General features: G+C 38.7%; 1 protein-coding gene across 3 annotated transcripts in view; it reads right to left on the bottom strand.

The window, feature by feature from the left end:
* Positions 1 to 18,347, bottom strand: part of LOC133652298 (glutamate receptor-interacting protein 2-like) — a 400,480-nt gene that overhangs the window by 201,222 nt on the left and 180,911 nt on the right. The window contains exon 1 of one of the 3 annotated variants that reach the window (XM_062050898.1): positions 1 to 176. This exon is cut by the window's left edge and continues 503 nt beyond it. The exons of the other annotated variants lie outside the window; for them this stretch is intronic. The gene's annotated coding sequence lies outside the window, so the exon portion shown is untranslated. Of the gene's footprint in view, positions 177 to 18,347 lie in introns of those variants that run through there. 3 annotated transcript variants of the gene reach the window in all.

Genomic DNA, 18,347 nt, shown 5'->3' with positions numbered 1-18,347 from the left:
GCATAAGTTGGATGAGAGAGAGAGAGAGAGAGAGCTTATTGTAACCATGACAACCACAACAGCACTCTTCTAAAAAAGTTATGTGGTTGAAATTTACTTTTTGGAAAGTTTTGAGTGAAGAAAAGCACAGACCTACATAATTTATTCCTGGCTGAAACAAAATATAGTTTAAAGCAAACTCTTGTTAGTAAGCTCGGAGATGAAGCTTGCTAACATGTCAAGAAGAATCAGAAGAAAAAAAAACAAAGCAGAATGTTTCCACCTCCATGTTTGGGAGGCTGTTTTTAGGCTCCTACTGCACACATAACCAGACTGAGATGGGTTTTAATTTGGTTTGGTTTGCTGTCATTGTTTTATATGTTATTTGTACTACAGGCTCATGAGATAATATTGCAATATTGGATTATGCAATAACCTCCTTTATGGTCGTCCCTTCACTCAAAAGTCAAAAGTATTGATACTTCGATACTATGGGTGTTTCAAAATTGCAATTCACATCCAAATCGTGATTTGTATTAATTGCGATTTTAAACCAATTTACATTTTTTTTAAATGATTTAAAAAAAAAAAAAAGGTAACACTTTAGTATGGGGAACATATTCTAAGTAACAAAGTCTTAATTTAGAGTTATTTGGTTAGGGTTAGGGTCAGGGATAGAAGGTTAGGGCTGAGGTTGGGGTTAGGGTTAGGGTTATGGTAAAGCCATGCAGAATAAGGCATTAATTAAGCCTGGTTCACACCAACGGCGCTTGCCGCGCTTTAAAGCAGCGAGCAAAGCGCCGTCATTTTTGTCAATTTTTCCACGAATATCCCGATCTCCGAAGTAATGTTATGCTTTGATACGCTCTGATACGCTCTGATACGAATTAGTACGAATTATTTCCCGCTTTGTTACCGTTCCTCACGATTTGATGCCGCTTTGATACGCTTTAAATTATGCTTTGATACGTTTTATTACGCTTTATTGAACTTTATTACGCTTTGATGCGATCCTGACGCTTTAAATCGGGCTCTGACACGATTATCAAGCTCTGTTGTGCATTGTTACGCTCTGTTACGCTCTGTTACGCATTGGAATTATAGAGGTCGCCGATGTCACTCCAGCGGTATATAAAGATGCAGCATATGCACAAAGTCATTGCATCTTTGGCTCCCGAACAGGATGGCAGAGCAACAAGATCAAGAAGTTCTAGGTGTACCAGAGCATGATCTATCTGAAGAAGACATGATGTTTGTCTCCCTTTTGTATAATTACATCTTAACCCTTGAGGCGGAGGAGAGGGAGGAAGAACAGCAAAGACAAGGGGAGGTTGACCGACGAGCAGGAGGGAGAACACCGTTTATCCGGAGCTACGGTGGCGACTGGGGTACGCGCTTTGAACCAAGATCTGTTAAGCTTTCCTCCGCTTTGAGTCAAGCTTTGCTGAGCTTTGTCACGCTTTGTCATGCTTTGATAAGCTCTCGGCGCTTTATTCCATTCTTGACAGAGCGCCAAGTTTTTTTAAACCGTTTCAAAATTTTTGGCGATCTTGCCGCATGTCCCGCTTCACTACAAGCTTTCCCACGATCCATTACGACCCTCACGCTTTAATCACGCTTTGTTACGCTTTAACGCCGCTTTGCATGCCGCTTTAAAGCGCCGTCAAAGCTCCGTTGGTGTGAACCTAGCATAAGTACTCAATAATGACTAATTAAGAGCCAATATGTTACTAGTTTGCATGTTAATAGGCAACTAATTAATGGTGAATAAGTTCCCCATACTAAAGTGTTACCAAAAAAAAAAATGACAATACATTTTTGGATTAAAAACATTAAACAACTATTATTTGTATTGTTATTATTAAATCAATCAAACTTTATTTATAAAGCGCTTTTCATACATAAAAGACATGTAACGCAAAGTGCCTTACAAAGTTAAAAACAATACCCCGGTGACCCATTTCCCCCATTATTACATACGTACGCACGGATACCAAACACAAACACACACACACACACACACAACATACACACACCTATATGGACCAATGATTGCATGGCTGAGTACAGAGGAGATATGTGAGTAAACACTATCACAGGAGCCATCTGCACCAGGAGGTCATCAGACCATGGCCACCAGGACGCTGACACAAAGGCGCCCCCACAAGCACGGCCAATAAGCCCTGAGGCAGATGGCTCATATGAGGAGACAGTACAGTTGCTCTTATTATTTTTTGGTTTACCTTTTGTTTAGTAGTGTATCAGTGTCTTCTCATTTGCTTTGTAAATCTCTAAGTATTGAAAAACTGGGTCTGAGTTACAGTTGGGGTTGCTCCTTTTAATTTTATTAGATTGATAACATTTTGTGATATTTGTAAATAAATAGTAAATAAATAGTAAATAAATATAAATATATATTTTTTTTAAATAAAAAAAAAATCAGCAGGCCAGCAACACACGTGTAACTCGTACGTCAGCAGCCAAGAAGTGTTTTTGTGACCTGTAACCTGTTTTTAAAAATGTTTTATTATTATTTATTAGATGTGTCAAAAAATAGATTTTTGAATGAATTGTAGTTTTTATTTGTAACAATTCTTAATTGATTAAAAAAATAAAAAATCATTTTTTTATATATTTTTTTTATTTGTCCTGTCCAGCCACTTAGGCAAATCCAATTGTTGATGTACAAACGTAGATTCCCATATATGCTGTATAGATTTACATTACAAAATAAAATTGTTGGATACTTCTCTTTTTGCCTTAATTGTATTTGACTGTATTAAAAGTTTGGGTAGAATTTTATTAAACAAAACCTTTTTTTTTTAGGAATATAGAAATGTATCACAGCTATTCATCTATGTTATGCAGGAATGTAGTTAATCATAGAACTGGCACCCAATGTTATTCAAAAGTATGAAATCTGAATGGAATCGTTACACCTAAGAGTCCAGTCGAATCGTGCGATGCCCAAAGATTCACAGACCTATTATTCATATACCAAATAATACAAAACCCAAAACCATCACTTTACTTACCACTGTAATTACCGGACTACAATACTCTTCATTCAATGACTGTAAATAATGTAAAAACAAGAGTTTAAAGAAGTCATACTGTTCCATTACCTTTGTTCAAACTACAGTCACTACTCAACTGCCAAAGAACAGTAGACACCTTAATATGTTGCTTCCTATACTGTATATACTGTGTATACTGTTATACTATTTGATATTGCACTGGTACTGTATTTGACTACAGTACTTCTACTTGTACTGATACTTCTACCATAACTACTGTGACTTATTGTGCAACTTACTGTCTTGTAATTAATGTACATCAGAGCTATTCAAATGTTTGTATTTTTTGTATTTAGTGTATTAGATTCTGCAACTAGTGTTTGGGTCCCACTGTACGCAATATCTGAAGAGCATGGAAAAAAGCATTTCACTGTGGCGTAATCTGCATGTGACAAATAAAACCTTGAAAACCTAAATAAAAACGGAATACAATGATTTGCAAATCCTTTTCAACCTATATTCAATTGAATGGACTGCAAAGACAAGATACTTAACGTTTGAACTGGAAAACTTTGTTATTTTTTGCAAATATTAGCTCATTTGGAATTTGATGTCTGCAACATGTTTCAAAAAAGCTGGCACAAGTGGCAAAAAAGACTGTGTGTGTGTGTGTGTGTGTGTGTGTGTGTGTGTGTGTGTGTGTGTGTGTGTGTGTGTGTGTGTGTGTGTGTGTGTGTGTGTGTGTGTGTGTGTTTGTTTGCGTGTGTGTGTGTTCTTGAATGCTCATCAAACACTTATTTGGAACATCCCACAGGTGAACAGGCTAATTGGGAACAGGTGGGTGCCATGAGTGTGTTTAAAAGCAGCTTCCATGAAATGCTCAGTCATTCAGAAACAAGGATGGGGCGAGGGTCACCACTTTGTGAACAAATGCCTTAGCAAATTGTTTAAGAACAACATTTCTCAACGAGCTATTGCAAGGAATTTATGGATTTCACCATCTATGGTCCATTAGATCATCGAAATGTTTAGAGAATCTGGAGAAATCTCTGCATGTAAAAAGCAAGGCTGAAAACCATAATTTAATTCCCGTGACCTTCGATCCCTCAGGCGTTACTGCATCAAAAACCGACATCAATGTGTAAAGGATATCACCACATGGGCTCAGGAACACTTCAGAAAACCACTGTCAGTAACTACAGTTTGTCGCTACATCTGTAAGTGCAAGTTAAAATTCTACAATGCAAAACGTAGCCATTTATCAACAACACCCAGAAATACCACCGGCTTCGCTGGGCCCGAGCTCATCTAAGATGGACTGAAGCAAAGTGTAAAAGTGTTCTGTGGTCTGACGACTCCACGTTTCCGGAACAAAGAGGAAAAGAACCATCTGGATTGTTATAGAATACCACAACAGAGACCCCGGACTGTTGAACAACTTAAGCTGTACATCAAGCAAGAATGGGAAATAATTCCACCTGAAAAGCTTCAAAAATTGGTCTCCTTAGTTCCCAAACGTTTACTGAGTGTTGTTAAAAGGAAAGGCCATGTAACACAGTGGTAAAAATGCCCCTGAGCCAACATGTATCAACTCACTCTTTCCTCATCTTTCCTCCACTAGTGTCATGGTAACAGAGCAGAGGAATGGAAGAGGAGGGTTGGTGAGGGACGTCTTTGGGTGGGTTGGGGTTAGGAGGCAGTCAGTTGAACGCTGCCCTGGCAGAGTGAGATGAAAGCATCAAGTGACGGCACCACTGATGGGACAAGAAGGAATAGTCTTCGAGTGATAAAGATGAAGAACGGACGGATTGAATTTATTCATTTGTTCAAGGAAATTTAAAAGAATCTACATAATTTTTCATGCATGTCGCAGGAGTCTTACTGCTGTAAATGTGAGTTAATGAACTTCACCTAACTTCCTGTCTATATACTTAAAACGGAATTGCACTTTTCGGGGGGGAATTTTTCCCATTACTCACAATCATTATGTAGGACAGGCACATGTTTTTCCTTTTTTACATTCTAACTAGTAAATAAACGTGATGACAAGTATGCTTGCCTATAAAGTGCTTAAAAACAACAAAACTATGTCCATCAAGTTTTTGTATACATGCTGTAGGTAAATATGTACTGTAGTAACAAGCACATATAACATGTGCATATTTTGATCAGCAATTCGCGACTCTCAAGCCGCATGCGTCTCTTTAGTGCTTCCCTAATGGCTGCCTGGAGCATTTACAAAAAATGATTGAAAATGGAAAAAGGTGGGGAAAAATTATTTTTTTGCTTTAGTATGTTTTTTGTTTGAGGACAAACATGACACAAACCTTCCCAATTGTTAGAAAGCCCACTGTTTAATATGTTTGTGTGTATGCTTCACTGATGAGAGTATTTGGTGAACATCGTTTTGTCCTACTAATTTTGGTGGTTCTTGAACTCACCATAGTGTGGACTGTGAGGCAACAGTTTGTTTACATGTCAAATCTTCCACTCCTTCTTTGTCTCAAGTTGTCCACCAAAAGTTGTATGCTGTGCGTGGATGCACAAAGGTGCACTTTGTTGATGTTATTGACTTGTTGGAGTGCTAATCAGGCATATTTGATCAGTGCATGACTGCAAGCTAATCAATGCTAACATGCGATTTCGGCTACCTGTATGTACATATTGCATCATTATGCCTCATTTGTAGGTATATTTGAGCTCATTTAATATCCTTTACTTTTATCCTCTTTGTATATAATTTAGTTTTTTACGTCTCATGACACATTATCTGTATGTAATATTGGCTGCATTTCAGACAGTTGTGTGTGTGCCATGTTGTTCCAGACCACAGCAAACATTACCTAGCTTGCCAAAGATTGTAATTGTAAAAGAAGACAGCCTGCCATTTCCTTTAACTTGGACACACACATTTTTACCTTTGGCCATTAAAAGCCAGTCATTTCCAGGAGTTATCTCACCTTCTGAGTAGCCTCTGATTTACTAATGGTTTCTAATGTAAAAATGTGTAGAATAAATATAAAATTTTAACATTTCTGTCAACGAAGATTTGCTTCAGCCTGCGATACATAGTTATTTTGATAGTAGGCTGTTATAGCTAATATAGACACTTACATCATGTGTTGCCTTCATTATAAGTCTTATATACGGCTTTTCATTTTTTGAGGCTCCAGACAGATTTGTTTTTTGTACTTTTGGTCCAATATGGCTCTTTCAACGTTTTGGGTTGCCTGCCCCTGGTTTAAGCATACAGCGGCGCAATAATTTCACAAAAGCATCATAACGTTCGTTTTTCCTTAAATAACATTCCTGATTAGTGCTCACTACAGACTTCATGAGAGCCCACAAACATAATAAAACATCACTTACTGAACAATGTCTGCTCTCACTGGGATGCAGATTGTTAGGATTTTGTTATGTTCCCGTTTAGATGAAGAATGACTCATAATTTTTGCAAAGGAAATGGGGATGGAACCAAGCGTCTTTTTGTGTTTTTCTCGCAAATTCCCAGGTCTAAAATAGATGCCAAAGTTGAACAACTTGTCGGATTATGTCTCATCCTTCTACTATCAAGATGAGATGCATTATTTATGATCTACAAACAAACTGTCACAAGCTCTGAGACAAGCAAGCAGCTCAGCAGCCAATGATGTCAATATGGCAGCACCAGCTCGTTAGCTCCCTCTGATAATGGCGCAGTCCGTCTGCGTTAGTGCTAATAATAACAATATCACTTTTCCGGACTATACGGCGCACTTAAAATCTTATTTTTTTCTCAAAAATCGACAGTTCGCCTTATAACCCAGTGCGCCTAATGTAAGAAATAAGTTTGGTTGAGCTTACCCACCTCGAAGCTATTTTAATTGGTACATGATGCAATGATAAGTGTGACCAGTAGATGGCAGTCAAACATAAGAGATAAGTATAGGCTGCACTATGATGGCAATATGACTCAAGTAAACAACACCAACATTTTATATGTTCCATTGAAAATATAAAACATTACACACGGCGCTTGAAAATCAATCAACATGTTTTAGTACAACTTTGGTAAGCTATGAAGCCGCACCGCTTGATGTGCTTCAACATACAAGTATTATTATGGTGAGTGTATAAGGTAAGACATTATCTGGCGTTTTGTTTCGCAATATTATGCAAAAGCAACTTTTCTTACCTTCTGATACCTGCTGATCTTTATTTGAGATCTGCATAAATCCTGAAAAATTGTGCGCGTCTGACTTTGTAGTCCATAGTCAAGAAGCTTCTTCTTCTTCTCTATCTTCTTGTTATGGGACATTCATCCTCCGCTGTTGCCATTTCTAATATAAAGTAGTGTAAAGTTATTACTTACATCTGTCAGTAAACTCGCCATGAAAGCGCTAAAACGTACCGGTGTCGTGAGTTTACATTATTCACCCAAGGAACTTTAGTTAATAGAGATTTACGGTCGGACGTTTTTTCACTGGACACATTTCCGGTGTTGTTGTTTCCGGATGAGGAGATGCTGCTCCGTTATTGATTTAAGTAAAGTCTGAATGTCATTAAAACAGTTAGCTCCATCTTTTGACACTTCTTCCACTCCCGTCCTTGCACGCTACACCGCTACAACAGAGATGACGAGGAGAAGACGCGGCCGAAGGTGAGCCACGTAAATAAGACCGCCCACAAAGCGACTGTCAGAAAGCGTCTTGAAGATGATCTGTAAAACATAATCTATGCAACATTTTGACCAAAGAACCCCCATTACATGTTATGCTGACCACAAGGAAGTGTTTTCCATTTAGAAAAAATTAAATAATAATATGACTCCTTTAATGCGCCCTATAATCCGGTGTGCCTTATTTATAAAAATATCCAAAATATACCATTCATCGGCAGTGCGCCTTATAATCCGGTGCGCCCTATGGTCTGGAAAATATGGTACTTGGTTACTATTGAGATCATGTAAATGTAAATGGAGTATTGTTGGATGACTATTTATTAGGTTTTAATGAGTGGAATAGAAGACACCCCTTTGACTTGTAAGCAGACTTTTTTTTTTACCAGTTAGAATGCATTAAAAATAATGCATCTGTATTCTTGTCTCTCGTAATGATTGGGAAAGATAGGCACAATTCCAAAAAAGTGCAGTTCCCCTTTAAGACCAACAGCAAATAACAATGAATACATGGTGTTTACCCCACAACGTGTTGCATGATCCACCGGCACAGTACATAACTCTCATTTATGGATGAGGATGATGATGTGAGAGCCCATGCACAAATGGTGTCGATTGAGAAGTGAGACAACAGGTAACTGCTGACGAAACGATGAAGAAAGGAGAAGAAATGTTTGCGGCATTCAAAGCCTGACCTCATTTGAGTTTGTATGACTTCAACCACTCCAGCCGAGCAGCCAAAACATTGCAAACGTCCGAGAAGGGGGAGCTAAAACGTGTCCTGCAGCTTGCTTTTATTTGCATTTTCTACAGATTATACAAAACCCAAAACCAGTGAAGTTGGCACGTTGTGTAAATCGTAAATAAAAACAGAATACAATGATTCGCAAATCCTTTTCAACTTATATTCAATTAAATAGACTGCAAAGACACAATATTTAATGTTCCAACTGAGAATTTTTTATTTTTTTTGCAAATAATCATTAACTTAGAATTTAATGGCAGCAACACATTGCAAACAAGTTGGCACAGGGGCATGTTCACCACTGTGTTACATGGCCTTTCCTTTTAACAACACTCAGTCAACGTTTGGGAACCGAGGAGACCAATTTTTGAAGCTTTTCAGATGGAATTATTTTCCATTCTTGCTTGATGTACAGCTTAATTTGTTCAACAGTCCGGGGTCTCCGTTGTGGCATTTTACGCTTTATAATATGCCACACATTTTCAATGGGAGACATGTCTGGACTACATGCAGGCCAGTCTAGTACCCACACTCTTTTACTATGAAGCCACGCTGTTGTAACACGTGGCTTGGCATTGTCTTGCTGAAATAAGCAGGGGCGTCCATGAAAAAGACGTTGCTTGGATGGCAACATATGTTGTTCCAAAACCTGTATGTACCTTTCAGCATTAATGGTGCCTTCACAGATGTGTAAGTTACCCATGCCTTGGGCACTAAAACAGCCCCATACCATCACAGATGATGGCTTTTGAACTTTGCGCCTATAACAATCCGGATGTTTTTTTTCCTCTTTGGTCCGGAGGACACGACTTCCACAGTTTCCAAAAACAATTTGAAATGTGGACTCGTCAGACCACAGAACACTTTTCCACTTTGCATCAGTCCATCTTAGATGAGCTCTGGCCCAGCGAAGCTGGCAGCGTTTCTGGGTGTTGTTGATAAATGGCTTTAGCTTTGCATAGTAGGGTTTTAACTTGCACTTACAAATGTAGCAACAAACTGTAGTTACTGACAGTGGTTTTCTGAAGTATTCCTAAGTCCATGTGGTGATATCCTTTACACACTGATGTCGCTTTTTGATGCAGTACTGCCTGAGGGATGGATGGTCCGTAATATCATCACTTACTTATTTGTTGACAAAGTGGTGATCCTCGCCCCATTCTTATTTGTGAATTACTTTCTCAGTCTTTTTTGCCACTTGTGCCAGCTTTTTTGAAACATGTTGCAGGCATCAAATTCCAAATGAGCTAATATTTGCAAGAAATAACAACTTTTCCAGTTCGAACGTAAATATCTTGTCTTTGCAGTCTATTCAATTGAATACAGGTTGAAAAGGATTTGCAAATCATTGTATTCTGTTTTTATTTACCATTTACACAACGTGCCAACTTCACTGGTTTTGGTGTTTGTAATAAACACCCCAGAAAACAGAGTAAAGGACCCAAATCCACCCTAAATGGTACCTGAAACAAAAATGGCTGACTTTATGTGCATTAGAGTACAAGCTCTTTGTTGATTATGTACATTTTGGCAATGTAGAGAATAGAGATTATCGAAGTGGCCCCCACAACCAGTAATTTTTCGACATGCGGCCCTCTCTGTAAATCATTTGGACATCCCTGTATCAGAGAACTTAGATATATGATAACACTGGTTAATACTGTACATGGCAGCAAATCATAACAACCCCAGATGGCCAGCCAATATGCCCCCTGATGGTTGTGAGCACTTCAGAGGCAAAAACTCTCAAGTCAGGGCGTATGTTAACAATTCAGTCCAAACGCGCGGTGCAGTGACAGAAGCTGCGCCAGAAAACGGCGTTGAGCCCGTTGAGAATAAAGCAAAGTCAATCAGAGCACCGTAAAGTAGGAGAGATGAGGCGAGAGGAGAGAGGCGCGTGCGTCCGCTTTAATAAATCATCAGAGCGATCCGATCCGCTGAGATTAGCCAACATAGCCGAGTAGCACTTAACATGTTTCCATTCAGAGAAGTAACCCTGCTTCTGTTATTCCTTTTTCTTTGCAGAAACACAAACATTGAGGGCAGTGTGGTAGCACACACACACACACACACACACACACACTTATTGGGACCTCCGAATAATGCCTACCTCTTTAGGACCACCCTTTCTAGATATATAAAGATTTATATTTACAACATTAATGATATATACATACTATGCAAATATAAAAAAGGTAAGCTTTTAGTAATTTTTTGTTTTTGTTTTTGTTTGTAATTGGTTTTTAATCTTCATTATTTACTTCAAGTTATTACAGTATGTCCATCCATCCATTTTCTACCGCTTATTACCTTCGGGGTCGCGCGGGGGGTGCTGGAGCCTATCTCAGCTGCATTCAAGCGGAAGGCGGGGTACACCCTGGACAAGTCGCCACCTCATCGCAGGGCCAACACAGATAGACAGACAACATTCACACTCACATTCACACACTAGGGCCAATTTAGTGTTGCCAATCAACCTATCCCCAGGTGCATGTCTTTGGAGGTGGGAGGAAGCCGGAGTACCCGGAGGGAACCCACACAGTCACGGGGAGGACATGCAAACTCCACACAGAAAGATCCCGAGCCCGGGATTGAACACAGGACTACTCAGGACCTTCGTATTGTGAGGCAGATGCACTAACCCCTGACCCACCGTGCTGCCCCTACTACAGTATGTCTATATATACATATAAATAATAACATATATATATATATATATATATATATATATATATATATATATATATATATATATATATATATATATATATATATATATATATTTTTTTTTTTTTTTTAAATGTTTTGTTTGTAATAGATTTTTAATCTTCATTATTTACTTCAGGTTTTTACAATATGTCTCTATATCATACTTGCCAACCTTGAGACCTCCAATATCGGGAGGTGGGGGGGGGGGGCGTGGTTAAGAGGAGAGTATATTTACAGCTAGAATTCACCAACTCAAGTATTTCATATATAGATATATATCATACTTGCCAACCCTCCCGTTTTTAGCGGGAGAATCCCGGTATTCAGCGCCTCTCCCGACAACCTCCCTTCTCCCGACAAACTCCCGGTATTCAGTCGGAGCTGGAGGCCACGCCCCCTCCAGCTCAATGCGGACCTGAGTGGGGACAGCCGTTCTCACGTCCGCTTTCCCAGCAGCTTGCCTGCCCAATGACGTCATAACATCTACGGCTTTTAGAGAGTAGAGTGCACAACAAGCAGAGAGAGTTCTTGGTTTCTTATGTGGGTTTATTGTTAGGCAGTTTCATTAACGTCCTCCCAGCGCGGTAACAACACACAACAACAGCAGTCACGTTTAGTCTACCATAAAGCAGTTCGTCTGCCATAAACAGCAATGTTGTGACACTCTTAAACAGGACAATACTGCCACCTACCGGATAGCCTGCAGAATACTGAAATTCAAGTATGTCTTCATTTGGTGAATTCTAGCTGTAAATATACTCTCCTCTTAACCACGCCCTTGGCCACGCCCAAACCACGCCCCCGCCCCTAACAGGCACCCCCGCCCCCCCACCTCCCGATATTGGAGGTCTCAAGGTTGGCAAGTATGATATATATATATATATATATATATATATATATATATATATATATATATATATATATATATATATATATATATATATATACTTGACTTTCAGTGAATCCTAGCTATGTATATATATATATATATATATATATATATATATATATATATATATATATATATATATATATATATATATATATGTGACGCTCCACAACTGTATGTGGCAAAATGCAGCTCCACACTGCTGTCGCTTCAACATATCACTGGCACCAGGTGGATTATGAATTTCTTTTATTACAGTGTCCTGCAAAACAGTGCAAATTGTGAGACTGTGAGTCCACTTGGGTCACGGGATTATCAATTAGAAGGCGTCACAGTTCTGAGCACTTCCCGCAGGTAAAGTACATACCACTTCTCGCCAGCAACAGGCGCTGTTGCAACACTTCATTCATAATTTAATCAACCATAATGAACGTCTGTTTCTACACCGTTACATATATATATATATATATATATATATATATATATATATATATATATATATATATATATATATATATATATATATATATATATATATATATATATATATATATATTGATTTTATTATATAAATAAAAGAAAAACTTGAATTTTAGTGTTCATTTATTTACACATATACACACACACACACACACACACACACACACACACACACACACACACACACACACAACACTCATCTACTCATTGTTGTACTTGAAAGTACAATGCTTTGTTAAGGGTTGAATTGTCCATCCTCTTTCTATTCTCTGTCACTTTTTTTCTAACCATGCTGAACACCCTCTCTGATGATGCATTGCTGTGTGGCACGCACAAAAGTCCTTTCATCAAATGCACGAGAGTGTGGAATCTTCCATCTCTCCCTAGCATGGCCCAAAACCGGTCAATCCTTGCTTCCTGGGGAAGATCTTCCCTGGCAAGCAATTGGTACTCCAGTATTTGTACCCGGAGGCTGGTCAGGTCCAATCGCAGCTGCGGCAGACTTTTTTTTGGGGGGGCGTGGCCTCCAGCTCCGGCTGAATACCGGGAGTTTGTCGGGAGAAAATCTCTGTCGGGAGGTTGTCGGGAGAGGCGCTGAATATCGGGATTCTCCCGCTAAAAACGGGAGGGTTGGCAAGTATGCTCTATATACATATTTATTTTATTTATTTTTATACATTTTGGCCAAAGGGGGTGCATTTCAATTTCTTACACACACTTGTTATGTCATATTTTGGCCAGAGGGGGAGCACTTTTGAAACCGACACACAGTCAATTAGAAAAATCCCTTCTTTTTGGGACCACTCTAATGTTTATGGATTTCACCACCAGGGGTGTAAATGAGACATTCTGTATTAGATGCAATGGTTTTCCGTATTGGTACCATGATTTCGGTCATAACTTGTTTACCGGTCCTCATATGGAAGGTACTTTTCCTTGGTGATGTCTCAAGAAGGGTAGAAATACAAACACACACACACACATACACACACACACACACACACACACACACACACACACACACACACACACACACACACACACACACACACACACACACACACACACACACACACACACACACACACACACACACACACAAAACTTGGAGAGATGCATGATGTCAGTCTCTCCAAGAATTTACAGGCTTTTTTTGTGATTGCTGCTGTCTAAAATGCCCAGAATTAAGAAGGTTGCGGCAAAGGTAGCGATGTTTTGAGGCTTATATTATTTGAATATACATTCAATAAATTTGGGGTTTTATGAATTTGTTAATAGTGTTTGAAGTGTTCATTGTAGCCCTAACCTCAAAAAGTACATGATTTCAACAAAAAGTTGAAAAATAAATACTGTATTGATGTTTTACTCGTTGTATACCAGACAGACTTAAAAGTCAACACTACATGGCAGTAAATGCACACTCAGAAAGCATTGTCATATTACTGTATTGTTTTAATTCATTATAACTAATAGTAGGAATAATTAATTATAATTACAGAAAGAAACATCACCAAAGGCGTCCCTATTGTCCACAGTCAGCTCTGTTGTCCACAAGTTGCAGAAATCCTCTGTGTATGTTTTACACTTGAAAACTGTTTGTCCATCTTAAACATTAATTTAAGTTCCAACACATTTACCCCCGCACGTTAAGAGCATATTTTGAACTGTTGGGAGCAAATTGTAGCTAAATGTTAGTGGTAAATGAAAGACGATGAGAGATTATCACCACACTTTGCAAATTTAAATGTATTTCTAATAGGTTGTATTTGTCATGAGCCATGTGGTATTTTAGTTTGACTCCCTTAGTTCTGTTTTGAGCACCCCTGAGTTTGTGTTTTAGTTGCCATGGGTGCAGATTAGTTTCACCTGCCTCTGATTAGTGTTCGGGACGCTCACCTGCTGCCGGGTACTAATCAGAGAGCCACATATTCCCGTTTTTCGCCACACTCAGTTTTGATTAGACAGTTGAGATCTTTAAAGGCAAACTGCACTTTTTTGGAATTGTGCCTATCGTGAACAATTATTATGAAAGACATGACGATGGATGGACTTTAAAAAAAAAAAAAGAATTCTAAATATCAAATAAACGTAAATAAAAGTCTGCTTACAGCGGAGCCAATGGTAGGTCCTCTCTTTTGCCCATAATATCTGATAAATAACCATTCAAAAAGCACCAACAATACTCCATTTACATTTTGTGACTTGAATATTAACCAAGTATTATTGATATTGTTATTATGAGCGCTAATGCAGACAATCACTACCGTGTTTCCTTATATTTACATCATCGAATGGTCTGCTGAGTCCTCGCTTCCTTGCTCCCTGTAAGTTTTTTGTAGACCAAAAATCATCCATCTCACCTGGACAGAAGGTAGCCGAGGATATAATCCGACAAGTTGGTACACTTTGACAGCCATTTAGGACCTGAAACTGGCGAGGATGACAAGAAAAGAGCTAGGTCCCTCCCACCCCCCGCCATGTTTCTTCTCAAAAATTATAAGACAGTCTTCATCTCAATGGGAATATATGAACATCCTAGCTGTCGGCACCTAATGACAGCAGACATTGCACAGTAAGTGATGTTTTATTATATTTCTTGGCTCTCATAAAGTCTGCAGTGAGCAGAAATCAGTGATGAAGAAAAAAAAGCAAACATTGTGATTCGTATGCTTAAAATGATCAAAATACGTAAACATTAAATGTTATAAATGTGCCCGTTACTGCATTACATATATACTTACATCATGTATATAAACCCCTAATGGAGGTGTTTGGATATTTTTTAGCTTTATAGGCAGAATTAAACGGCTCCCATAGACTCCTTTGTAAGCGGACTTTTGATCGCATTTGTTTAATATTTAAAACACATTAAAAAAACAACAACATCCATTGTCATGTCTATCATAATGGTTGTGAAAGATTGACAAACTTCCAAAAAAGTGCTGTTCCCCTAGACCAGGGGTCGGCAACACAAAACGTTGAAAGAGCCATATTGGACCAAAAGTACAAAAAACAAATCTGTCTGGAGCCGCAAAAAATGAAAAGCCGTATATAAGTCTTATAATGAAGGCAACACATGATGTGAGGGTCTATATTAGCTATAACAGCCTACTATCAAAATTACTATGTGTCGCAGGCTGAAGCAACTCTTCGTTGACAGAAATGTTAAGTTAAAGTTAAAGTGCTAATGATTGTCACACACACACACTAGGTGTGGTGAAATGTGTCCTCTGCATTTGACCCATCACCCTTGATCACACCCTGGGAGGTGAGGGGAGCAGTGGGCAGCAGCAGTGGGCAGCAGTGGTGGCCGCGCCCGGGAATCATTTTGGTAATTTAAGCCCCAATTCCAACCCTTGTTGCTGAGTGCCAAGCAGGGATTGAAATGTAATATTTATTCTACACATTTTTACATTAGAAACCATTAATAAATCAGAGGCAACTCAGAAGGTGAGATAACTCTGGAAATGACTGTCTTTTAATGGCCAAAGGTATATATGTGTGTGTCCAAGTTAAAGGAAACAGCAGGCTGTCTTCTTTTAATAGATTTATTAAAATCTTTGGCAAGCTAGGTAACGTTGGCTGTGGTCTGGAACAACACGGCACACACACAACTATCTGAAATGCAGCAAATATTACATACAGATAATGTGTCATGAGACATGCAAAACTAAATTATGTACAAAGAGGATAAAAGTAAAGGATATTTAATGAGCTAAAATATACCTACAAATGAGGCATAATGATGCAATATGTACATACAGCTAGCCAAAATTGCATGTTAGTATTGATTAGCTTGCAGTCATGCACTGACCAAATATGCCTTTATGAGCTCTCCAACAAGTCAATAACATCAACAAAGCTCACATTTGTGCATTCACGCACAGAATAAAACATTTGGTGGACAAAGTGAGGCAAAGAAGGAGTGGAAGATTTTACATGTAAACAAACCGTTGTGTCACAGTCCACACTATGGTGAGTTCAAAAACTGCCCAAATTAGTAGGACAAAACGATGTTCACCAAATACTCTCATCAGTGAAGCATACACACAAACATATTAAACAGTGGGCTTTCTAACAGGTTTGTGTCATGTTTGTCCTCAAACAAAAAACATACTAAAACAAAAACATACTTTTTTTCCCCATTTTCCCATTTTTAATCCTTTTTAAAAAATGCTCCAGGTGGCCACCGGGGCGGCACTAAAGAGCCACATGTGGCTCGAGAGCCCTCGCCCTAGAGATAAATTTGATTGCTAAAAATTACGCTGATAGGTCAAAATGCGAGGGTAAGTAGCGGGCGTTAGAAAAAGTTGCAAGGCGGCGGAGATCGGTTGAATTTGCGTGAATTGGCACAATAGCGACGTCGCAAAATCCTGGAGGGACTGACATTTTGTCCCCGCACTTTCTGATTACACAAAAACACACTCTTATACATGCTTACCACTATTGACACAGGCTCACATTAAAAACAAAACTGAACGACATTAAAAATTGAACAATGTCTTTGGTTCGACTTGCTCATTTAATCTTTCTAAAAGGGCTTTAATTGACTTTAGCACACCTCAAATTTTTTTCATTGACATGCTGCTGATTAAATAAAGCCACGGTACATTTTCTCTGGCCCATGTATGCGGTCCATTCCGCCTCACTGAGTGCGTCCACCAATCCAACGCTTGACCCGAAAGTCTGCAGAGAGAACAAAAATGACCAATTTGCTGACTCGTTTGACGGAGAGTTGCACTTTTTGCCTGGGAGCTCTGGCAATCATGTCGGCGAGCGTATGAGGCTGTCAAGTAGCTCTGGTGGCTAAGTGTTCTTATTCGGAGAAGACAAATCGTCTGCTCACTCCTCATCTCCAACAAAATGATGCAAATAAATGGGCTTCCTCTCATGTTTTATGCTCTTTAAACTTCACGCTTTGGAAGGATTAAAGTAAAACTAGATGGAGGATAAACAATAATGCTTTTCTATCATTTTTGTCTATTGTTTATTTTGTTAATTTCGACATAACACAAATCATGTCACAAATCATCTTTTCAGACTATTAAAAAATTATTAAAACGGACCAATCAGCATCCTTTGAAGAAGAGCCAGGCTTGCAAACAATGGGCCCCATTCAGCAACCGTTCTTGAGAAAACATTTTGTTCTTAGACCCACTTACGAAGTTTTTAAGGAGTTGTTTGTATTCACCAATGTTTTCTTCGCTGGGATTTGTTCGTAGGTAAGAACAAAATCTACGAGTGATCCAGAGCACTCTTAGGGTGGCCTATTTGTTCTTAATTGTGACAAGTTCCCTTACTTCTATTGTCTAATGTTACATTAATATCATAGATAGATAGATAGATAGATAGATAGATAGATAGATAGATAGATAGATAGATAGATAGATAGATAGATAGATAGATAGATAGATAGAAATAAGACTGACAGACAGACAGATATATAGCAAAATGAGCAATATATAGACATTTCAAAATACCACGTGTGTGCACGCACGCACGCACACACACTATTTGCCCCAAGTGACAAATATTTATTTGAACGCTGCAGTCCCCCCTTTCTTAAACTTACGTTTTGACATTATGTATTTCCCTCGCGGGATAATACGAATTTCTCTTCTGTAATCTGTTTGTGTTTTCTCCGTGTGTTTGTACCCTTATATAGGGAATTAAGGGTGTTTACCTATGCAAATTATGGAATTAAGGGTGTTTACATATGCATATTGGAGAAGAAAAGGGCGTGTTTTTATGCAAACTATGATAGACACGCACGCGCTAACCATTTGGCATTCAGCAACTTAAGAACAGCAGGTGGGAACAATTTGGGCGTTTAAGAACACGTCATGAATTTGAATGGACTCCTCTTAGGAA

This window comes from Entelurus aequoreus, linkage group LG01, assembly GCF_033978785.1.
Source record: "Entelurus aequoreus isolate RoL-2023_Sb linkage group LG01, RoL_Eaeq_v1.1, whole genome shotgun sequence".
NCBI classification, from domain to species: domain Eukaryota; kingdom Metazoa; phylum Chordata; class Actinopteri; order Syngnathiformes; family Syngnathidae; genus Entelurus; species Entelurus aequoreus.
Note: the sequence above shows the minus strand (reverse complement) of the source record. Positions and strands in the feature narration are given on the sequence as shown.